Source organism: Chrysemys picta, chromosome 1 (genome assembly GCF_011386835.1).
Source record: "Chrysemys picta bellii isolate R12L10 chromosome 1, ASM1138683v2, whole genome shotgun sequence".
Lineage (NCBI taxonomy): Eukaryota > Metazoa > Chordata > Testudines > Emydidae > Chrysemys > Chrysemys picta.
Window position 1 is genome coordinate 167192561 of NC_088791.1, and position 25904 is coordinate 167218464.

At 38.9% G+C, this 25904-nt stretch overlaps 1 long non-coding RNA gene across 1 annotated transcript in view; it reads right to left on the reverse strand.

Moving 5' to 3' along the window:
• Nucleotides 1–1612: 1612 nt before the first annotated feature.
• The window catches only part of LOC101943610 (uncharacterized), a 54230-nt gene continuing 29938 nt past the window's right edge, over nucleotides 1613–25904 (reverse strand). Inside the window, exon 3 of the long non-coding RNA XR_006175326.2 lies at nucleotides 1613–4830. This is a non-coding gene — a long non-coding RNA (uncharacterized LOC101943610). The remainder of the gene's footprint in view (nucleotides 4831–25904) is intronic.

Sequence of the window (25904 nt, forward strand, 5' to 3'; positions counted from 1 at the left end):
ATAACATGTCAAGCATCAGAAAAAAATTGCCTGCTTATTTTCAGTGTCAGTCTGCCTAGGAGAGAGACATGCAATTTGAATTTTCTGTTTCTAGAAATATATATAATAAGGGCAATAGAGGAAGTTAATGCTAATTTGTTGTGAAAACATCATTTAAAATAATATCACCATGCAATTAGATTTTGTTATGATAAACTACCAGCACCATTTAGCTTATGAATCACTTAGACCTTTCACATTAGAGGAAGAAATGACAAAGGCAGAGTTCATGCAATAGGCTAGTAATACATAAAAAATAAGTAGTCGCCAGCTGCTCCAACATAATTAATGAAAAGATGGAATGCACATTTCTCTTTCAGCAAAATGAGATTATACTCATGGGGGAATGTTTAATCTCGCTAGGACAAGGTGACATAATTACAGCAATGAAGTGTAGAATGACTGGAAAACGTAAAAATGTACCTGGAGACAAGAATAGATTGATATAATACAAGTAGGACCACAGCTTTTATGTCAGTAACAACATGTTTTATGCACTGTTACTACTTTGATTAGGAATGTTCTATTACTTTTCTTACAGGAGAAGGCAAAAAAAAGATAGAAATATGCTGTTAAAATGGTGTAACAGTTGTAAAAGTAACTTACACAGACACAAGCAAGCAAGTGGAGAAGCCACTCCACTCAAAAAAGACTATATTTTCAGTCAAAAGAGCTATCCAGATCACTTTGCAAGCAGAACACAAACAAACAATGTGCCTTTCAATATGGAAAAATGTAAATGTATGCATCTAGGAATGAAGAATGAAGGCTATACTTATAGGATGAGGGACTGGGAAGCAGCAAGTCTGAAAGGGAGTTGGTGGTCATGGTTAATAATCAGCTGAGCATGAATTCCCAGTGAGATGCTGTGGTCAAAAGAGCTAATGTGATTCTTAGATGTATTAACAGGGGAATAGAGAGTAGGAATAGGGAGATTATATTATCTCTATATTGGCACTGTTGCAACCATTGTTGGAATACTGTGTCCAGTTCTGGTATCCAGTTTATCAACAGCCTTCTTGGACTGTTGAAAGGGTTCAGACAAGATCCATGAGAATGATTAAAGGATAGCAAAACAGTGGAAGACTCAAGGAACTCAATCTTTTTACCTTAACAAAGAGATGGTTAAGCGGTGACTTGATCAGTCTGTAGGTACATACATGGGGAACAAAAAATTGATAATGCGTTCTTCATTCTAGCAGGCAAAGGTATAACAATGCTTGGAAGCTGAAGCTAGACAAATTCAGATTAGAAAGAATGTGCAAAAATTTAACAGTGAGGGCAGTCAACCTCTGGGATGATTTACCAAGGATTGCTGAGCATTCTTCATTACTGACAATTTTTAAATCAAGATTTTTTTAAACATATAATGTAGTTGAAACAGCAATTAATTCAGAGGAGTACAATCATCACAACAGGAAAAATTCTAGGTAGCATTAGGTACTTTGAAAAAGAGATTTACAGTCATTAAAAAGTGTACATTACAATAGTGTTAAGATACTGAACTGAGTCCAGTTCTCATCTTATTCCCACTGTGCCAAGATATGGGTCTTTATTTTGGAGTCTTGAAACAATACTTTTATGGCTCCCTACCATAACTTGTTTTATTACTGTAAAGGTGATTGTCTGAAGACTTCAGTAAGACCTCAAGAATGTGGTTCAGTATAACAGTTATTCACTATGTATCTAATATTTGTTTCACTTACATTTGAAAGTACTGCACTCTAGACTTCTCCAAAGATCGGTATTCCCAGGATTAGATAGTTTGCCTATAGAAGAAATACCTTGAATAAATAAACTATTACAAATGGTTGCAAGTTAAGAGAGAACTTAATTTCTCCAATGTGCCTTGTTATCTAATTTTAGGGACTCCATTTTATCAACCTTTAAATAGTTACTTCTTTTATCCAGGTTTTCACTGAAGGACTCTAGGACAAGACATTCAGTCCTATAGAATATGTTGTGTAGGTAAAGACATCAGTAATTTTAGGATTTAAACCAACTTGTATATTGTTTTGGAAAAAAGAATAGCTCATCTATTATGATGAAAGGTGAAAATGCTGTATAGAAGTTAAACTAAATCAATAACTAATTGTAGTGTATTCATCCACTTTAAGGGTTAATACAACACCCAAGATCAGCTAATGATAACCTGAGTATCGTTTAATACTGTCAGATAATAATTCAGATGACTTATAGTTCCCATGGATTTGCAGTCTAGATGAGATTATTTTTCACCGTTCAGGCTTCACAATGAACAGGTAGGTTCGGTGAAATGCTTTTGTATTTGGCGTTTAAAACTTTGTAAACTGAAGTGCTTTTTTACTTTATCAGCACACAGGACTAAGTGTTTCTGCAGAAAGAAACCATTGCTTTCCCAAGCCCATAAAGCAAGCTATGAAGAAAAATAAAGATCTGCTTCAAAATCTAAGTTTAATTGCTTCATAGTGGCATCTGCTCATGCATTAATATTTAGAGATCTATTAAGATTTTCATTTAAGCATCCTATTTTCACGGCATCACACAGTTACGATACCAAGGTCAAGTTCTGATCTCCACTGTATGTAAATCCAGAATAATTCTACTGAAATTAATGGTGTTGCTTTGCTAACAGAACACAGACTCCTGCCCACTATCCTTATAAAATAGAACATTCCTGTAAACTAGAACAAGTAATCCCACCATGCTAGTTATAACTGATTCTAATGGCTTCCAATTACTGTGATTAAAATGAGTGTTGTAGGAGAGCGTATGTTATTTTTTGGTTCCATAAAAAAAACATGATGACCTTCAGCCTTCCAGGTGCCCATCAGTTATCTACCCTACTCAATGATCTAGTAACTTGGTAAACAGCTAAAATAAAGCCCCACTTCTCAGTCCATGCCTATGCTGAATCCAAAAGCAGAGGTGAGTGTGCAAAGGCAGCTTTAACACCCACCTCAGCTGCTCTACTTTATGTTCTGCTTCCTAATGAATAAGGGAAGTAGAAAATACCGAAAGCACAGTGCAACCTGCCACAACATCACCCCTTCTCAGGAGATGGGACAGTGCTCAATTTGTAATGAAAGAGATGCCGGGACTCAAGCAATTTTTTTTTTACTTTCATAACTGATGCACCAAGTCTAGAGGTGTGGGGGTTCAGCCCTAGAATAAATTAAGCACTGAGATGGGAGCAGGGTTGGCATAGGACCCTTACCCCAGCTGAATTTCAGCCTGAGATCGCCCTTATGTTTGTGCTATTTCCCAGGGTCCATCTCTAGCAGCAGTGCGCAAAGCAGGAGTCAGAGGGGTAGCCGCGTTATTCTGTATCAGCAAAAACAATGAGGTGTCCTTGTGGCACCTTAGAGACTAACACATTTATTTGGGCATAAGCTTTCGTGGGCTAGAACCCACTTCATCAGATGCATGGAGTGGAAAATACAGGAGCAGGTATAAATACATGAAAAGATGAGAGTTGCCTTACCAAGTGTGAGGTCAGTCTAATGAGACAATTCAATTAACAGTAGGATACCAAGAGAGGAAAAATAACTGTTGTAGTGGTAATGAGAGTGGCCCATTTCAAACAGTTGACAAGAAGGTGTGAGTAACAGTAGGAGGAAATTAGTATGGGGGAAATTAAGTTTAGGTTTTGTAATGACCCAACCCACTCCCAATCTTTATTCAGGCCATATTTGATGGTGTCCAGTTTGCAAATTAATTCCAGTTCTGCAGTTTCACGTTGGAGTCTGTTTTTGAAGTTTTTTTTGTGGAAGAATTGCCACTTTTAGGTCTGTTATTGAGTAACCAGGGAGACTGAAGTGTTCTCCTACTGGTTTTTGAATGTTATTATTCCTGATGTCAGATTTGTGTCCATTTATTCTTTTGTGTAGAGACTGTCCGGTTTGCCCAATGTACATGGCAGAGGGGCATTGCTGGCACATGATGGCATATATCACATTGTTAGATGTGCAGGTGAATAAGCCCCTGATGGTGTGGCTGATGTGGTTAGGTCCTATGATGGTGTTCCTTGAATAGATATGTGCACAGAGTTGGCACCGGGGTTTGTTGCAGGGTTTGGTTCCTGGGTTGGTGTTTTTGTTGTGTGGTGTGTAGTTGCTGGTGAGTATTTGCTTCAGGTTGGGGGACTGTCTGTAAGTGAGGACGGGCCTGCCTCCCAAGGTCTGTGAGAGCGAGGGATCATCCTTCAGGATAGGTTATGGATCCTTGATGATGCACTGGAGAGGTTTTAGTTGGGGGCTGTAGGTGACAGCTAGTGGCATTCTGTTATTTTCTTTGTTGGGCCTATCTTTTAGTAGGTGACTTCTGGGTTCACTTCTAGCTCTGTCAATCTGTTTCTTCACTTCACCAGGTGAGTACTGTAGTTTTAAGAATGCTTGATAGAGATCCCGTAGGTGTTTGTCTCTGTCTGAGGGATCGGAGTAAATGCAGTTGTATCTTAGAGCTTGTCTGTAGACAATGGATCGTGTGATGTGGTCTGGATGAAAGCTGGAGGCATGTAGGTAAGTATAGCGGTCAGTAGGTTTCCGGTATAGGGTGGTGTTTATGTGATCATCGCTTATTAGTACCGTAATGTCTAGGAAATGGATCTCTTGTGTGGACTGGTTCAGGCTGAGGTTGATGGTGGGGTGGAAAGTGTTGAAATCCTGGTGGAATTCCTCAAGGTCCTCCTTCCCAGGGGTCCAGATGATGAAGATGTCATCAATGTAGCGCAAGTAGAGTAGGAATGGATCACAGGTGACCAGGTCCATGGACAGGAATTGACTGTCACCTGATTTTGCCCAACAATTCCCTCTGTAAGGAAAAGAAGTTTGTTAGTGAAAACTGTTCCTTGCTTAATGGATGTTGCAGATGAAATTCTACTCTGTTGTATGGAGCTGCTAGAGAGGAAAATAATGGAGCATAGCACCTCTTTCCCTAACCCCAACATTCATCCCTGTAGAAGTGGTCTAACTTAGCTGTTACCACTCAAGAAAGAGATCTTGGAGTCATTGTGGGTAGTTCTCTGAAAACGTCCACTCACTGTTCAGTGGCAGTCAAAAAAGCGAACAGAATGCTGGGAATAATTAAGAAAGGGATAGATAATAGGACAGAAAATATCATGTTGCCGCTATGTAAATCCATGGTATGCCCACGTCTTGTGTGCAGATGTGGTCGCCCCATCTCAAAAAAAGATATATTGGAATTGGAAAAGATTCAGAAAAGGGCAACAAAAATGATTAGGGGTATGGAAAGGCTTCCATACAAGGAGAGCTTAATAAGACGGGGACTTTTCAGCTTGGAATAGAGACAGCTAAGGGGAGATATGATTGAGGTCTATAAAATCATGACTGGTGTAGAGAAAGTAGATGAGGAACTGTTGTTTACTACTTCTCATAACTCAAGAACTAGGGGTCACCAAATGAAATTAATAGGCAGCAAGTTTAAAACAAATAAAAGGAAGTATTTCTTCACACAACACAGTCAACCTGTGGAGCTCCTTGCCAGAGGATGTTGTGAAGGCCAAGACTATAACAGGGTTCAAAAAAGAACTAGATAAATTCATTGAGAATAGGTCTATCAATGAGTATTAGCCAGGATGGGCAGGAAGTGTGTCCCTAGCCTCTGTTTGCCAGAAGCTGGGAATGAGTGACAGGGGGTGGATCACTTGATGATTACCTGTTCTGTTCATTCCCTCTGGGGCACCTGACACTGGCCACTGTCAGAAGACAGGATACTGGGCTAGTTGGACCTTTGGTCTGACCCAGAAGGGCCATTCTTATGTTCACCTCCTAAAACAGAGTCCAGGAGAAGGGCCTGGTATAGACCTACTATCCTGGCTCCATGCTATTTACCCAAGTGGAAACCAAACAGAGGCTAGTTAAGCCAGTTTTCCAGCTGCTTTGCATTTCCAGAACAGCACAAAGCAATGAAATCATTAGGGAGAAATGGAATCCTAGTCTTTCATCTAATCCTAGTCTGAGCTAAAATTTGTGTAAAGATGTGTATCACTTTCTAATCTCTAAATGCAGGTATCCCAATATGGATATTTATCAATTTGTTCCAAAACCTCCTCTAATGATACCTCAATCTGGGACAGTTCCTCAGATCTGTCACCTAAAAAGAATGGCTCAGGTTTGGGAATCTCCCTCACATCCTCAGCCGTGAAGAGTAATGCAAAGAATTCATGTAGTTTCTCCGCAGTAGCTTTGAGTGCTCCTTTAGCACCTCAATCATCCAGGTTGTTTAGCTGGCTTCCTGCTTCTGATGTACTTAAAAAAATAGCTATTACAGTAACTCCTCGCTTAACGTTGTAGTTACGTTCCTGAAAAATGCTACTTTAAGTGAAACAATGTTAAACTAATCCAATTTCCCCATAAGAATTAATGTAATTTGGGGGGTTAGGTTCCAGGGAAATTTTTTTCAACAGACAAAAGACATTATATACATATACAGTATACGTTTTAAATAATTTTAAACAAACTATTTAATACTGTACTCACCAATGATGATTGTGAAGCTTGGCTGAGGCAGGGCATAATGAGGTCGGGGCGCCGGGGCTTGCCCCACTCCGCCCGTCTGGTGCTCCGGCCAGGGAGCAGGGTCAGGGGCTTGCCCCACTCTGCCCTTCTGGTGCTCCTGCCGGGGAGCGGAGTCGGGGACTTGCCCGCTCCCTGGCTGGAACGCCAGCAGGGCAAGCCTCCGCACCCTGACCCCGCTCCCTGGCAGGAGCGCCGGGCGGGTGGACTGGGGCAAGTCCCCGCGCCCCAATCCTGCTCCCCGCCAGGAGCGCTGGGTGAATGGATGGAGCAGGGCGAGCCAAACAACCTTATAACAGAACATTGCGTGACTTTAAACGAGTATGTTCTCTAATAGATCAGCCACCTAATAACGAAACAATGTTAACCGGGACGACTTTAAGTGAGAGTTACTGTACTTTTTGAGTCTTTGGCTAACTGTTCCTCAAATTCTTTTTTGGCCTTCCTAATTGTATTTTTACACTTCATTTGCCAGTGTTTATGCTCCTTTCTATTTTCCTCACTAGGATTTAACTTCCACTTTTTAAAGGATGCCTTTTTGCCTCTCACTGCTTCTTTTACTTTGTTGTTTAGCCATGGTGGCTCTTTTTTGATTCTCTTACTATGTTTTATAATTTGGGGTATACATTTAAGCTGGGCCTCTATTATGGTGTCTTTAAAAAGTTTCCATGCAGCTTGCAGAGATTTCACTTTTGGCACTGTACCCTTTAATTTCTGTTTAACTAACCTCCTCATTTTTGTGTAGTTCCCCTCTCTGAAATTCAATGCTACAGTGTTGGGCCACTGTGGTGTTTTTCCTGCCACAGGGATATTAAGTTTAATTATATTATGGTCACTGTTACCAAGCAGTAGTTAACAAAGGGTATGGCTGGATTAGTGCTGTTCTCTGGCAACCTGAGAGCTAGCACTGCCTCTGGGGAAATAGACAGCTCAGGCTTTAATTTAAGGAGTCTCAGAATAAAGTTCTATGTTAGGCTAGGCATCAAGGCCTGCCTCGGGAATGGGAATGGCAAAGGCACCAAATCACATTTACACCATATGCTTCCCAGACCTTTACCACATGTCGCTCAGCCAGACTAGAAAATCCAGAATAAAATGTTTACGTTTGACCCTGCCTCCCCAAGGAAATCCAAAGTAATGGTCTATGTGAAATTCAGGGGATGTTTTTGTTGATTTTACTCTATGCTAGATTCAGACTGATGGCTTCAGGAATATTGTTGATGGCATTGTTGTATTGTATGTTCACAAGATGGACTGTGATGGTGAGAAACAGTAAAGACAAGTAGAAAGGAATAGATAGTCTGAATCGTCACACTTTTTAGAAGCTTGCAGGCATTGATGTTAGTTTTGCAAGTAACAGTAAGTAAAACAAATGCCTCTTTGGAAGAGAGTTTCATAAAAAATACAAAAAATATTAATGTTTAAAGAAAAATAAGCTCTCACCCTAGCAAGTTCAGTCTAACTTTTCATCTTGGATGCAGAAGTCCATGTTGAACTTTGAGTTGGCAAATTGACTCATTTTTTAAGCCACAAAATTACAGCCATCAAATTCCCTACAGATATTGAACATCTGGAACAAAGACAACTTCAGAAGCCTACAGGCAAAGGGGAAAGAGTCCTCTTTTATAAGATCTTTCACAAAGTTCTTTGCATCATCAGAGAAAAAGAAAAGTTTTCTTATCTCTTCAAGGTGACTGGTCCCAATTCTCCTCTACTACACACAAACATAAATCAATGGCATCTCCATTTAGTCATTGGATTTACACTGGCTTAAAACAGGTATATGTAAGGGAACCATCAGGCCAATTATGTTGTTTTGCTGCAAACCTTCACTAAGTTCTCTAAGTAAGATGAGGGATTTGAGGTTTCAATACTAAGCACACAAAAAATGTGTCAGCGCCTACTGTTTGGGTTTCATTTAAAAACAACAACAACAAAAGATGTTCACAAGGCTGCGGAATTTTCTACTGTAAATTCTTGCAAATATTTTGCATTAATGAAGTTAAAGATGATAATTTCATAGTATTGTTTCCTATGTCCATATTTAGAAGCTACATTAATCTACATTGTGACTCAAATGCCACTGGATTATTGCCACACAATACTACCTGGTTCTAGACTACAATCAGATTCGGCAACCCTTACTAATGCTGATATGTACCTTATTCTGAGTCATATAATTTAATCAGTGGGGCTTCTCAGAGTAAGATGCTACCTACACATGAATATGGGAGACAGAATCTGGCCCTTTGTGATGAAGGGTAGACAGTAGCAGAGTAATTAGATAGCCTATTTAGTATTAGATTAGCCTATTCTTCTGAGTGTACTTAGTCAGAATTTTGACACCATTATTTTGTATTCTCTAAAATAGTTATATCAAAAATAATTCCTCTTTAATTACTGTTTTCAAGTTGTCTGTCTTTGCACTTACAGCCCCTATTACTGATTTATCTGCAAGAATAAACCAGAGTCCATAGAATTATTCATGCCATAAAAATATCATTTTGATTTCTTAGCACATTAGGATTGCCATTTCAGTGGGATGAATTTAGAAGTTTAACTGTTCATTGCATTCCATCTTCGCCAGGTATGGAAATTGTAAAGGCTGAAACAGACACAAATGCCCAAACAAAATAGAAGAGGAACCTGGTTACTACTCCCAGGGTAGGTCCTGAGCCAAGTTCCACAGTTATATAATGGTAGTATAAGATACTTGTTTTGCAAAACCATTGAATGCCAGATCAGTGCGAGTGACACCACTCAACTATTTATACCCATTTTCTGGACAATCCAAAATATTCTTTATACTGCTATTTATGTCGCTGATGAATTTAGCTCTGAATATTAAACTTCCAAGCAAGGATGGTCAAATTGTTAGGGTGCTGGCCAACGACTTGAGACCTGAGTTCAAGTATTTGCTTGGCCAGGCTTCCTGTGTGACCTTGGGCAAGTCACTTATCCCATTTATCTGATGGGGAATAGAGACACAGAGAATAAAGTATCAGAGGGGTAGCCATGTTAGTCTGAATCTGTAAAAAGCAACAGAGGGTCCTGTGGCACCTTTAAGACTAACAGAAGTATTGGGAGCATAAGCTTTCATGAGTAAGAACCTCACTTCTTCAGATGCAGAGAATAAAGGTTCCCTATCTCACAGGGTGTTGTGAGAATAACTACATAAAAGACTGTGAAGTGCTCAGTTACTATAGTAGTGGGCACCATATAAGTACATAAGATAACTTAAGAGCCAAAATGCCATTCCTCCTGAATTGCCACCAACTGCAGTTTTCCCCTCCCTCCCAGCCAGCCAGCCAGCCACTCACCAACTTCCTTAGCTCAGTAAGAATCTCACTCATGCAAGTATACAAAGCTGCATTTAAATGACCTTAAAATGCAACTCTATTTTGTTGTGACTTGGGCATCCCAGTGCAGACACTATTTTTGCTTTTCACTAAATGGCACTTGTTCCTATTGCAATGAGAAAACAAAAACACAAGAGGAAAAGAAAGCTTTTCATTCCTGCAAATATTTTGATTTAGAGAGCATCTAGGAATAAAAGATAGTGTTTAAATAAAAGAGAGTGTGTTTACATATTTCTGTGTTAATATTCATAGTTAAATGAAAATTTTACGTACGTTCAGAAATGACAAAACACAGATAGAACATGACCTTAAAATTCAGGTTAAATAACTCATTTAACAGCTTCATTCCTCTCATCTGAAGATTCACCTACAGACTAAAACTTGGACTTTTTAAACTGTTTATTAACACTGAAGTGTGTGAGAGTCAATGCAGAGTTTAAGGCGCCAAAGACTTTCAAATGAGAACATGCAGTCAGTTATGTACTTCAAAATTATATGTAGTTTGAATCTTGTGGTAGTGGTACATTATGTTAAATGATTTATAAAACACTAAACTATCATCTTTAGTACTAACACATTCAATGCAGCACATTATGGTCACACAAAGTGAGTCAGCCCATCTGATCTTTAAAACTTCAGAGTTCAGCTTGAAATTGTACCCAAAAATCATACTGACAAGCTAATGGATTATGTTCAATGTAACATTTTTGACCTCCCAGGATGAAGCTGAAAGCCAAAAAGGTGATGCTAAACATCTTTTTGTTCCTCAGTACCTTTGAAGTAGCAGCTTTTTAAAGAGCATTAAGGCTAACGACTTCATACATCACTGTACTCTGCTTGCTCTCAACAAAATAAATTCAGCTAATTATTTACATGTCAGTGTATTGTTCATACTGTTGATTCACAGCTTCTTTAATTTTAAATAGGTTTGGCATTTTTGCCTTGGATTTGCTTTAGACTTCAGTTATTTATCCTTTGTAACATGCTAATCCCTCCCTTGGCATAACATGCAACACTTATTCTGAGGTACTAAGTAGCCAAACAGTTGCTTCCTTAATGACAGAGGAAAATTAACTGCTGAATAAAACAGCATTTTAAAAAATTCAATATCATTGTCAGGGTTTTAAAATTTATATTCTAGCTCAAAGGCATGTCATTGATAATGCTGTTTGCTTTCTAAGAATGAGAATGGTTCAAAAGATTGGTTATCTTACCACAGGCCCATAATGAACACTAGAGTCCTCTTCATTCTAGCGGACAATGGCATAATAAGAGCAAATGGCTAGAAGCAGATGCTAGACAAAGTCAAATTAGAAATAAAATGCAAGTTTAAGTGAGGACAATAAGACACTGGAACTACTTACCTAGGGAAGTGGTGGCTTCTCAATTACTTTAAGTCCTTAAATCAAGGCTGGATACCTGATAGGAACATATGCTCTAGCTCAACTAGAAGCTATGGGTTTGATGCAGAAATGACTGGGTGAAATTCTGTAGCCATTGTTTGCAGGAAGCCAGGCTAGGTGGTCATAGGGTGACCAGATGTCCCGATTTTATAGGGACAGTCCCGATTTTTGGGTCTTTTTCTTATATAGGCTCCTATTACCCCCCACCCCTGTCCCGATTTTTCACACTTGCTGTCTGGTCACCCTAGGTGGTCATGATGATTCCTTCTGGCCTTAAAATCTAGAGCATCTATGTTCGCATTGCTTAGCTACTAATGGGACTTATCTTCCTGTTATCTCAAGATTCATGTTCATCCGCAAACAAATCATTCTGGAATCAAAACTTTAAAAAGTCAGATTAACAAAATCATTTGTCTTGTTTTAACTATGTAACCAATGTAGAGATTTTTACAAAGAGTCCAAGTTCGTTTCAGTTTGTAAAGTATTAATATCAGTGTCTAGGTACATGTGTCTGTTTATTGAAAGCCACAGGATTAAAACGAATGTTGGCCATTAAAACTTTCTTCACCAACTTTCTTCACATTATTTCTCAGTAATAATAAACAAAGAATCTCTGACACCAGAGTACACCCAATCATCAGCAGTAAAGTTTCCCATATAATCTTGTTCACCTCTTTAGAGAGCCTGACTGAAGAATCGATTGTTGGCAAGACTTCAAAATGTAAGTACTTTGGGACAGTGACCATCTTTTCGTTGAATATGGTGCCTCATACAATGGGGCTCTGGTTGTAATGCAGAATAAGGCTTTGAGAAGAAATTTCAAATGTATTTCTGATGCATCATGTATAAATAGTGTTCTAATTCCAAGAAGTTTAAAAAGTTACACATACATTTATCAGAACCCTCAAGATGTGCACAGGTCTAAATCAAGCAGTCACTTGGTATTTGTAGAAAAGTGGACTCACTGCTGGTGCACCCCCACATGGCTGAGCATGGTGTAGTAGTTTTTCCTCGCTAACACTCCCTGCTGAGAGTCACCCTAATCCTGCAGAGGTCTGCCTCTTCTCGTGACTCAGCCCTCCAGCAAGGCCACTTTAAAATCCCCCCCTCCCCCCCCGGATAAGTGTCCAACAAATAATTCCAAGACCTTGCGTCAGGTCTTTAGCTCCAACTCTTGGCCCCATGGTCCTTATACCCTTCTCTCAGAGGTTCAAATTGTCCTTATCCCCTTACATCAAGAGACTTCATGTCATCTTCCCAGTGGCTACATTGGGTTCCAGTCCTGGGACCCTAGGATGATCGGTCCAGGTCTGCTCCATCAGACACCTTGCTACCACTTCCCTGGACTCTTTCCTACCATTAGTCTTTCTTTAGTCTTTTTCCCCTGCCTCTCCCTGGGCTCTTCATAATGAGGAACACCACTCAGTGTCTCCCCACACATCTGGTACCTTGCCTTGAGTGTCAGCCACAGGATCTTGCACCAATCCCATGTCTTACAGGTAACTTCCTCGCCCAGCAGGAGCCTTCCTGTTCTCCACCTCTGCACCATTTACCACTAAGAGAGAAACTGCAGAGTTCTTCTCTATCTCCCTGCTACCTCTTTCTTCTCTTGGGTTATGTCGCATAGCAGACTTGCTTCCTGAGTCTATGACCGCCATGCCCTTTACTTCGTATCTTGTTCATGACTTAGAATCTTGCACTTTTCCCAGTATTCTTAGAGAATTTTAGAATAGCTTTTTTTATTGGGCCCCATTTTTCTTATACTCTTGATAGATGTTGCAAGGAAAATGTTGTTACTTTAAGACTTTTGAGTTTTCTATATAAGCACCTCCTTTCACTGATACAGTCTTTACAATTGCAAAGGACTGGATCTATCATTTACTGAACCTTACACATTCCGCATAATCCATCTTTATGATTGTTAATTAGAAATAAATTATTATTTAATCCACAACACCCTGTTAGAATTCTAAATAAAGCCACTTCCTCTGAGGGCCTTGGATTATATCAACACTTTCAACTATTGGGCATACTTCTTTTTCCCCTTCGTTTCATTTGTCCACAGTTCTTGCCATTCTTTCCTTAGCTCATTTTTTATTAGGTGTTTAAATTCCAGGTTGCTTAATGGGATTCCTCAGTCAACTTGTTCATGATGAATAGCACTTTTTGCCTGTTTGTCTGCCAATTTGTTGCCTACACTCCCTACATATGTTGGGTTCCATGCTATTACTATAGTTATATCCAGTTGCACCAGGTCGGTTGTTAGCAGTAATATTTCATTAAAAATATCATTTCTGCTGTCAGATTTACCACTGTAAATTGCTTGCAGCCCTGATAAGGAATCAAACAGGATGGCCAGGGCAGCTGGCCACACATCTAGAGGCCAATTTAGTGCTAGTATAATCCCTGTTAGTTTAGATGTAAAGATGGATACAGAGTTAGTTTGCCTTATGGCTTTCTTGAGTGCGAGTGAGGGCACACAGAAAGCTGTTCTCACTCTTCCTGTTCCTTCTTTTTAGAGCCATCTGTATACATATGTGGCCATAATGTCCCCACTTATCACAATTATATTGATTTGCTATATCTTGTAGATTTATCATTCTTTTATTTATTCCATTATATAATTCCATGTCTATGATGGAGGTGGGAGGTTTCCGGTGACAGTATTTTCCCATAGCTTTATATTTGGGTCTCTTTCAATCCTTTCTCTTTATCCCTTTCTGTACCCTATTTACGTGAGGAATTTTGATTTTTTTCCTACCCAGCCTCCACTTAATTCCCAACAATTATATATTAGCTTCATGTTGTCAACTTTGCTATTACCTAGTACTTTGGCTCAAAAGCTTAAGTTTAGGAGCCTCATTCTAAGAGTGATAGGCATTTCACTGGCTGCTATCTATAGTACACACAGAAGTGCAGTAATGAAGGAACCACATGTGATACACAAAGCCAATGCCTGGATATAGTGTAGTTTTCTCAGATTTGTGTGCTTTGCTCACCCAGAGGCCTGGCATCCACACTCAATTATTGGTTTAATTTGCAGTCTGTATAGCATTATCACGGTTTCCTTATCTATTCCCCAGAATGTTCCAGAGATACTTTTAAGTACGTTAATTCTGCCTTTGCACTTCTTTAGTATTTTCAGCACTGTCCCTACAAGTGAGCTTGTGATCAAATATCACACCTAAGAGTTTGTAATTGTCTCTATATTTATGTGTTGGTCACATAGATATAACTTTAAATCATTTTGGATTTTCCTTGTTGTGAAGAAAATTCATTTAGCTTTGTTAATGGAGAATTTGAAGCCTCACCTGTTTCCCCAGTTCTGCACCTCTCTAAAGTGCATCACTGATTCTTTTGGTGGTGCTTTCAAGGGCTCTGCTTTTGGTCCATAGGGCACAGTTGTCAGCTCTCTATTTCTCATCACCTTAGGAAAGTCATTTATCATGTTAGAGGGTTGGGCTAATTACTTTCCCCTGTAGAGTTCCATATGTGATTGAACGTTTGGTGGAAAAAGCTTACCCTATCTGGACTTGTATAGTTCTTTTACTTAAGAGTCCCTTATTCATCTGTACATTCTTCCTATAATACCCTGGAGGCCACTTTATGAAGCATTCTGTTTACCCATAACACATTGTAGGTTTTTTCTATGTCCAGGAAAGTTACTATCATGAATTCTTTGGTTGTCATGCTTTTTTGTGCTTCTGTCTCTATCCTTGCAGTGTGGTCCATTGCACTCCCACCTATTCTGAACCCACTTTGCACCCCATCTATGAATCTATTTCTTTCTAGGTGTGCTACTAATCTCTCCATTACCATTCTTTCCTTGGTTTTACCTAAACATGCTGGGAGGGCAATTGGTCTGTATGCCTCAGGTCTTGAGCACAATTTAGCCGGTTCCTTCCCTGGAACCATAATCACATGTTTGCAGTCTTTAGGTATTTCACCTTCTCTCCATATGTTATTATATAATTTTAGATTCATCCTCTAGCTTCCTTCACTTAGATATTTAAGCATTTCAAAGCTTATTTCATCCTTGTCTAGTGCAGTGCTTTCGTTCCTTATACTTTCGTTCCTTATACTTTCTCATACTAAAGTTTCATTGAAAATAATATCCACATCCTTCTCCCACCTCTTCATTGTCACATCATTACCCTTAGTGAATATTTTTTACTCTCCCTGGGATCGTCATCTTTGCCAACTTTTTAAAAACATGGTGGCCAGAATTTCTGCCTCTTTCTGCAGCTTATTATTCCATGCCCTGAAACTGCAAGGTTTGGTATTACGTGGCCCTTATTCTTTATTCCTTTCATTTTCCTAATTTGTTTATATATTTCTGCTGTATTAGTATTTTTATTTACTTTCCTGCAGCAAGTTCTCCAGCTTTCTCTTGTTGCCCTTTATAGCCCTGTATGCAACTGCCTTACTTTATTTTACATTTCATTAAGTCCTTGCTATTTAAGGAATTTTCTGCTGTTTTTTGTCTTATTCGTTTCCCTAATTACTAATTCACGTTCCTTATTCCACCATGGTACATTTTTCCTATCTTTAAGTAGTACTGGCAGACTATGAATAACTAGGCTGGCTACCTTTGTGATTCCCTTAGTAACATTACTACAGAATTCCTCATTTATACATTGCTCATTCACACATTCCCCACTTTAGTTTCTAAAGAGTTTCCAATTTGCTATTTTAAGATTCCAAGTGGGGATATTATCATCATCTTCGGTATTTCCTTTTCCTTGATATGTAATTAATGTCAGGAAGTGGTCATTACCCATTCCCTCCTCTCTGTAAATTTCCCAGCTGCATTTACTTGCAGTGGTGCTAGAAGCTATTCCCAGATCCAGGCATGAGAAGCTTCTGTCAGCTGTATTGAACCTGGTATGTGCACCATCATTTAATATTACTAAATTATTCTCTTCAAAGAATTGCTTTACACATTTTCTTCACTTTCCCACAATCTGTTGTGACCATTCAGATCACCATAGGTAATAAACTGACATCTGCAATTAATTCTTTCTGATCCATAGTCTCTAGTTTCCTGCATGTGTTATGTACATTATAAAGGCTTATAGATGCAGAATTGTTTTGTATAGGTATCTCAATAGCATTATACTTGACATTTTGCTTTTTAACCTCTACTTCAACATACTTCAGGTTCTCCTTAAACAAAGGTGCAGACACTCCCGCCCTTTCCTATTTCTCTATCATGTCTATATATTCTACAGCCTGGGATTTTATAGTATCGTTTTTCTATTAGCCAAGTCTCTTATATGCATATTATGTCAGGCTTTGTTTTAATATCAATCATATTTTTCTTTAATTCCTGCACATGTGCTATTAGGCTATGGGCACTCCAGCTGAAAACAGCAACCACCATTCTTTTAACCTTCAATATTTACTTCACTTAGGTAAGTATGAAGTCATTCCCCTGATAGGTTACTAGCTCATAGCTACTTTTGAGCAGCTTTAATAATTCTCATTTTCTGTTTTCTTTCTTGTTTGAGACATACAATTTATTCCTTCAATCATAAACTCAATGAATCTGTTTCTATAAGTAATATGTCAGCTCCTTTTACCCCAGTGTCACTTGTTACTTCTTTTCATTAATTGGTTGCCGGCTATTTCCCTTTGCCAAACAACATTTTCTTTTTTCCCCTTAGGTCTCTCCTAGAACCTTCTGCACATTAGTAGTTTTGGTTTTTTGTATTTCTCTAGCTTGCTTTGCCTCTGTACATCCTCCATTTGTTGAGCTGTGTTTTCTGCCACAGTTGCAACACTTTTATTCTGTCCCGTCCTCACCATTATCCTATGAATTTTCACCGCCACACTTACTACACCATATTTTCTCTTTGCAGTTATTTGCTATGTGGCCAAATCTTTGGCACATGTAGCATCTCACCAGAGGAAGAATATAGGGCTTAGTCCAGAATATCTGTTACCTTAAGTTACTCTATCTGATAGCACCCTTTCCTTAAATGCATTCAGTACAGCTGTAGAGAACTTGCTATTATCTCCTCTTCTGCTAATTAGCATCTTAGAGAGACAAGGTGGGTGAGGCAATATCTTTTACTGGCCCAACTTCTGTTGGTGAGAGAGAGACGCTTTCAAGCTACACAGAGCTCTTGAAGAAGGTGAAGATCAGCTCTGTTTAAGCTTGAAAGCGTCTCTCTCTCACCAACAGAAGTTGGGCCAGTAAAAGATATTACCTCACCCACCTTTTGTGTCTAATATCCTGGGGCTGAGATGGATACAACTACACTGCAATTAGCCTCTTAAGGGTTATCACCTTTATTCTTTGTTTTATTTATATTTCTTATTTAATTTTGCTTTATTTCCTTTTCTGACATTTCAACTGGCACACTATGTTCTACACCCCTGGTTGAATTTGGGTAGCTGACAGTTTATTTTTATTTTCACCTAGCACTTTTGTCTTAAGGAGCTTCCCTACTTGTTCCCTGTTTTTATAGTCCATTAACAAGTCTCCACCAAGTAGTTTCTTAACTCTTATTACATTTCCAGCACTTTTTTTGATCTGCCCTGCAATACTCTATGTTCTTACCTAGGGATATTACAATTATGTAATTTTCCCTATTTCCCTGTCCTGCCTTTTTATCTGCTAGCATTCTTCTGGTTCCAGAGAAGCTACCCATTTCTTTTACCTTGTTTGCATCCAGTCTTCCTCAGTATTTTCCCTATTCTTATTGTCTAGCCTGGTTTCAGTTTCATGTATTATCTCTTCCATCTCACTTGGCCTAGTCCATCAGCCGAAGCTTCAGCTAGACAGCAGCTGACTAAGCCTCATCTCAGTAGATACAGCCCTCTAGAGCTCAACCCACAGCTACCCAGCCTCTTTCTACGCCAGACTTCCTCTCTTTATAGCCACACCCAGCTGGGCTTCATCTTTTATTAGGTTTGGCCTACACTCCAGGTGCAATCAGATCTATGAATTGGCCTCTCAGGTCCTCATTAACCCTTTCACCATAGGTGGTGAAAGAGTTAACAGGATAGACACCATATCACAGTATTGTTATAATCTTTTTCTTCCCCCGTCTTTTGTTCATATTACCTGTAAAGTTAGATGGTAAATTACCTGTGATGGCATTTTTGGACTTTGTCTCATATTCTGTAAAAGGTGAGGCATGTTGTCTTCTTCTGGTCAAATTAGCTGGAATCACATAGTTTATAAGGTAGTTCACAGGGCTATTACTGTTAGTCACAGTCTAATTGTTATAAATGCTGGCACAGTCATCACAAGTCTAGGCTTGGCAAAGGAGCAAATGTGGGGCTAGATGACATTTATAACACCACCTGGGTGGATAAGTCTAACTGTTAGGTCATCCCAGTACCCAGTTTCCTGGCAGGATTAGATATTAGAAATTTGAGATAATGCATCAAAAGGAGAAGCCTTTATAAAGTCATAGAAAGAGAGGGCTAGACGGAACTTGAAGGGGTCAGCTAGTCCATTCCCTCACACTGAGGCAGGATCAAGTATATCTAGTCCATACCTCCCTGATGTTTGTCTAATCTGTTCCTAAAGTCCTCCAATGATGGAGATTCGACAGGAGGTTTGTTCCAGTGCTTAACTACTCTTGCAGTTAGGAAGTTTTCCTAATGTTTAACTTAAATGTCCCTTGCTGCAGATTCAGCCCATTACGACTTGTCCTCCCTTTAGAGGACATAGACAACAATTAACCACCATCCTCTTTATAACATCCCTTAACATATTGTTATCAGGTCCCCTCTCGCTCTTCTTTTCTCACAACAGAACACACCCAATATTTTTAACCTTTCCTAATAGGTCAGGTTTTCTAAACCTTTTGTAATTTTTGTTAGTCTCCTCTGAATTCTCTCCAATTTGTTCACATCTTTCCTAATGTGTGGTGCCATGAACTGGACACGCTACTCCAGGTGAGGCCTCACCCATAGCTGAGTAGAATAATTGCCTCCTGTGTCTTAGATGTGACACTTCTGTTAATGCACCTCAGAATTATATTAGCCTTTTTTGGCATAAAATGTGCAGTCATCTGTTTGAACTATGCCAGTGGCAAAAGTCCCTAATAGTTTCATTCACAAGTAAAAAATGAAGTTTGAGACTACTCAAAATATGTATCTATTTAGTACCATTAGTAGTGATATTCCTCAACTTCCTGGTCTTTATTCTTTTGCAATATACATTTTACAAAGCACTGCTCTCAGACACCAACAGGTTATCCACCAGGAAAAAAAACCTACTCTCTATTTTTTTATTCTTCATTCTAAGAGAAGACAAATTTTATCTTTTTATTACTTGTATGTAGTATCTACAAAAAAACACTAGCAGGTGTTTTCTAATTTCACCACATGGCAAGTATATTAGTGCAAGTTTTCAACCACTTTCTGTAGTTCAGAATAAACAAATACAACTATATCTGAAGCTGTCACAGCCAAGGATGACTCAGGGTCCTTTTTGTGACATAGTAAACTAAGGACCAACAGAAAACTGTTTTAATTAATTCAAACTAGTTCCTGGATATTGTTTGGATATAAGCATATAAAAAAAGCAAGCTATTCCTTACTGAGTTGTGTTTTAAATGTATTGCAAACAAACATCAGAAATATGGTAAACGTAGAAAACAGGATGTACATAGTTGGGATGATATATTACAATGAAACCTTATTTATGGCCCTGTGTGTGTATTTATTTGATATGGTCTTTTTACAGCCACACACTTTCCACATTCAGCACCCAGGATGGACAGTGCTGAGTGACTGAATAACATTTAAGTGGTGAAGTGTGCAAAGGATCCCTGCCTCAGCTGTTGAAGAAGTTGAAAACATGTAGTCAGAAAGGCCGAGGACTATAGCAATAGAAAGGATGACTTTGGGGTGCCAATTATTCAGTTTTACCATAGTTTTTGAGGCAGAATGTGTTCATCTTAAAATCAAACATCTATATTTTAATGAGAGCCTTATAAAGGTAGTATATTGTACAGAGCAAGCTTCCTGGTGAGGTTTTGAAATATGTACCCAAACATTCCTAATCCTAATTACTGAATGTTTGAGTCCTCTGAACTGTATTTTTTCTCAACAATATAGCTAATGGAGCTATATGGTTATACATAAAGTTATACTTAACATAAGAACATAAGAACGACCATACTGGGTCAGACCAAAGGTCTATCTAGCCCAGTAGCCTGTCTTCTGACAGTGGCCAATGCCAGGTGCCCCAGAGGGAATGAACAGACCACGTTATCATCAAGTGATCCCTCCCCTGTTGCCCATTCGCAGCTTCTGGCAAAGAGAGGCTAGGGATACCATCCCTGCCAATCCTGGCTAATAACCATTGCTGGACCCATTCTCCATGAATGCCTCTAGTTGTTTTTTGAACCCTGTTATAGTCTTGGCCTTCACAACATCCTCTGGCAAGGAGTTCCACAGGTTGACTGTGCCTTGTGGGGGGGAAAATACTTCCTTAAGTTTGTTTTAAACCTGCTGCCTATTAATTTCATGTGGTGGCCCTTAGTTCATGTGTTATGAGAAGGAGTAAATAACACTTCCGTATTTACTTTCTCCACACCAGTCAGGATTTTATAGACCTCAATCATAACTCCCTTTAGCTGTGTCTTTTCCAAGCTGAAAAGTCCCAGTCTTATTAATCTCTCCTCGTACGGCAGCTGTTCCGTACCCCTAATAATTTTTGTTGCCCTTTTCAGACCCTTTTCCAAGTCCAATATATCTTTCTGGAGATGGGGTGACCACATCTGCCTGTAGTATTCAACACGTGGGCATACCATGAATTTATATGGAGGCAATATGATATTTTCTGTCTTATTATCTATCCCTTTCTTAATTATTCACAACATTCTGATCACTTTTTTGGCTGCCGCTGCACATTGAGTGGATGTTTTCAGAGAACTATCCACCATGATTCCAAGATCTCTTTCTTGAGTGGTAACAGCTAATTCAGACCCCATCATTTTATATGTATAGTTGAGTTTATGTTTTCCAATGTGCATTTCTTTGCATTTATCAACATTGGGTAACAAAACGGCAGATGATATTCAGTCACCCAGTTTTGAGAGATACTTTTGCAGCTCTTCGCAGTCTGCCTGGGACTTAACTATCTTGAGTAGTTTTGTGTCATCTGCAAATTTTGCCACCTCATTCTTTACCCCTTTTCCCAGATCATTTATGAATATGTTGAATAGGACTGGGCCCCCTTGGGGACACCACTACTTAGTTTATCTTTTGATAATTTCAGAGAACAGTGCCCCCCATATTTGATTTATCACACAAAAGCTATTTGCCTCTTAGTTCTAAGAAATTTTTAAATTCAAGAGTGAAATATTAGGCAGCCATTTCTCTTTACATTGCTGGAAAGTTGAAAAATTGACAGGCTAATTTTCTTTGTCTGCTCTCAAAAATTCCAGTACTACTACATGAAGGCAATCTAGCCTCATATTTAGCTCCTAGATTAAGAAATGGAGCACTGATTGGTCCCTGGAGTAATTTAAACCCATGGATTAAATGTCAAGATTGAAAAATTGCACCTTAAATCATGTCATATCCATATGGAGGCTTAAACCAGAATTTAGCCCTGCTTTCTTCAACACTGTGTTTAAGTCTCTGTGAATGCATTCCAACAACTGTGTCTGGGAGCTGATGTGTAAGTGATCTTTTAATCATGGGATCCATATAGAAATGTAGCAACTTTAACAATACAAAAGATGTTTCCAAAACACTGATTTTTAAAAGGAAGTCTGACATGTAAAGACCTCCCTTGCTTCCAGGTACAATGTTAAATACAATAAGTTTCCTTTTGTGAAACAGACCAGTAAGACAAAAAATGCTAGATACTGTAAAAGATAAGAACTAGATCTTTCTATGTCTCAGCTTTGCATCAGTTTACTGGTGTAAAACTGTTCAAAACTCAGCAGATTTTGCCTCCTCGGGATCCCCTTGCATAGGAAAATTCTTGAGGGTAAAGTCTGCTATAGAGGCTCCTTCTCCACACACACCCACTTCTGACTCCCAGCATAAGAACCATAGCCAGGGTGTCTCAGGAGTTATATGAGATGGAGAATAGGATCTCCCCAGACCCCCTTGGTCAAAGCCCTGGTACTGAGAAAATAAAAGGTAGGTAACTGCAGCCTTCACTCAGAGGACATCGCTACTTTTATAACTTCACTAAGCAAACACAATTATTTTATCTAGATGAGATAAGCTTGCTAAACAGCTAATGGATGCTTTAAAAAAATCTTTTCTTGCCCAAAGGCAGAAGGAACCCGAGTATTTTTAAATCCGTTGATTACTCTATACATGTTTCCCATTAATAAAAGCTAAGTCATCTAGTCAGGAAACACTAGCAATACTCTACAGCACAAGTAGATAATTCTAAATATTAAATACCCAAATTAATGCTCAGTGAACAGGTTGTAAACCATGTATTCACTTATAGTTGCCTGTATGAAATATTAAATGTTATAAATCCACAAATTAAAATATTTTTACAGACAATTCATGAGCAAAAAGGGCAGATTTTTTCAAAATTGTACACAATGAATAATTCTACCCTCTGTAATTTGTACTTCGAGTGCTAACGTATAACCTATAAGAATGAGAAGGTTTATGGTTTTGGCAGGTTGAGAGAACAGGAAATGGGATTAAGCATTGCACATCAGGGTCACGTGTCCAATCCTGCCTTGTTGATAGTGATCTAAACTAGCTACAACCTAATGGCAGTTCAGTGGCCTATGTGAAATTGTGTATATTTCCTGCTAAACTACTGTCACCATTAAAAAATCACCATGATACTTGGCACCATTTTTGGGTCTCAATAGAGCCTAAGAACTGAATGTTCACAGATTTAATTTCTCACCTATGAAGCATGTTTTCAGGGAAGTGGGCCCTCTCACCCCATTTAAAATCAGAACTCTCTGATATGGTCTAACATCCGGAAATTTATATTGCTCTTTACCAACATGGTACAATAGAAGACTCTTGTTTACTGGATAGGCCATCTGATAGCTTTCATGATCATTAGATTCACCTAAAGAACACTTAAAAAGGGAACAGTGAGCAATATTCATAGATTCCAGGTCCAGAAGGGACCATTGTGTCCATCTAGTCTCACCTCCTGTATACCACAGTCCTATAGAACTTCCCCAAAATAATTACTAGAGGATATCTCCAGTCTCATACTTTCAATATCATTGCACAGACAAGTGTATAGCTCTGATACCAGTTTGACTAAGAAGAGAGGAAGCTGTACAGGTTAGGCTCAAGAAGAGGCTACAGAGCCCTGTAATTGCAGTGCAGTGCACTTCAGGACCATTGACTGCAACCACAAAATTACAGTGCTCTAGGACAGGTTAATGAATTCCATGGCATGCTTAACAGCCTGAAATACAGCCCTGTTGCTCTTGTTGGGTTTGAAGCTTACCATTTTCCATGTTGCTTTCCCCCTTTCTCCCTCATGATCATGTGAACTTATTTAGTTCTTTGAACTTTGGTTTTCTTTAATAAAACAATCTGCTTGCTGAAAGCTTGTTGCTTTTATGGAGTGTTGTATATTGGTCCAACAGCAGCAGTTCTATCATCAGTGGAATTTGAAATGCAATGAGTTAAACCTCCCATATATACTCAGGGAGACTGTAATTCAAGGCCACAGTCTTTAAGAATTCTGCATTATCTTGTTTGGAAACTGTAGCATTTCTCAGGGTACCGTGTCATGATATATCTCGACGTTAGTAAGGCTTTTGATATTGTCTCACATGACCCTCTCATAAGCAAACTACGGAAATGCAGCCCAGATGAACCGCACTCACAGAATAATGATCAATGGTTTACCGTGAAAATGGAAAAGTGTATTAAGTGAGGTCCCCAGGGGCATTGGTCTTGGGTCCAATTATAGTCAATATCTTCAAAAATAATTTGGATAATGGCATAGAGAGTACATTTATAAAATTTCCAGATGATAGCGAGCTGGGAGGGGCTTCAAGAACTTTGGAGGACAGGATTAGAATTCAAAGTGATCTTGACAAATTGGAGAAATGGTCTCAAACAGAATGAAACTCAAAAAGAACAAATGCAAAGTACTCCACTTAGGAAGGAATTATCAATTGTACATGTACAAAACGGGAAATGACTGCCCAGGACAGAGTACTGCAGAAAAGGATATGTGGGTTATAGTGGATCACAAATTAAATGAGAGTTAACATGTAATATTATTGCAAAAAAGGGAACATCATTCTGGGATGTATTAGCAGGAGTGTTGTAAGCAAAACATGAGAAGTAATTCTTCCACTCTACTCAGCACACATAAGGACTCGGCTGAAGTCCAGTTCTGGGCACCAAACTTCAGAGAATGTGGACAAATTGGAGAAAGCCTACAGGAGAGCAACCAAAATTATTAAAGGTCTAGCAAACATGACCTGAGGAAAATTTGATAAAATAAATTGGGCTTATTTAATCTGAAGAAGAGAAGACTGACAGGTCTTGATAACTGTCTTCAAGTTGTAAAAGGTTGTTATAAAAAGGAGGGTGATAAATTGCTCTCTTTATCCACTGAAGACAGGACAGGAAGTAATGATCTTAAAATTGCAGCAAGGGAGATTTAGGTTAGACATTAGGAAAAACTTCCTTACTCTAAGGGTACTTAAGCACTGGAACGAATTACCTAGGGAGGTTGTGGAATCTCCGTCATTGCAGGTTTTTAAGAACAGGTTCAACAAACACCTGTCAGGGATGATCTAGATAATACTGAACTAGATGATCTATCTTACATTTCTCTTATTCTATGAATGTAAGCCGTCTTGTTAGCCCCCTGCCTCCACTGAGATGACAACTTGTTTGTGCTTAACTGGGTGTCATCTCCCTGACACCACCAGCTTGTTAGCCACCCAAACAATCTTCCCTCCTTTGCCTTGCAAATTAACAATATGTGTACCTCAGGCCCTGAGTCCCCTTCAAGCATTCTTCTAGTGTTGAAGTCCCTTCCCTACTGACCACTCACGGAAATATCAGGTCTGCTCTCCCCATGGAAACATTATACACACCAGCATGAATGATTTGACTCAGGATCAGCACCTACCTTAATATCACATCGCTAAGTTATATTTATAGTGAAAACAATAATAAATTTATCAGACATTCAAGAGATCGTGAGTAAGGATAACAGAAACAAGAAGGTTACACACAAAACAATCATAATATCCTTATGTCTAAAGAAAGTTTATCTCACCCAAATGTCCTTTTCAGCTTTACAACCAAGGCTAGTTGTGATTCCATTTTCATTAATGTAATTGCACTGCCCAACTACTTCCTAGGCACAGATTAAAGGGAGTATCTTTTTGCCTTCTACTTATAACCCTATAGTTCATCATTTTTCCTGTGTCAGTCTAATCCCTTGGTTTATTCTCCAGTGTGCTGCTTCCCTATTGATTTCCCATACCCCCACTGACTTTGTACATAAATGACTTTCAGTTGTGTTAATTTACAATGCTTAATTTACATGCCAGACAGGTGACTAAACATGTTTTGTCTGACAGAAAACCCATTTGTCAACTCTGCCTTGATAAAAACATTTTCAGTATACAGACACA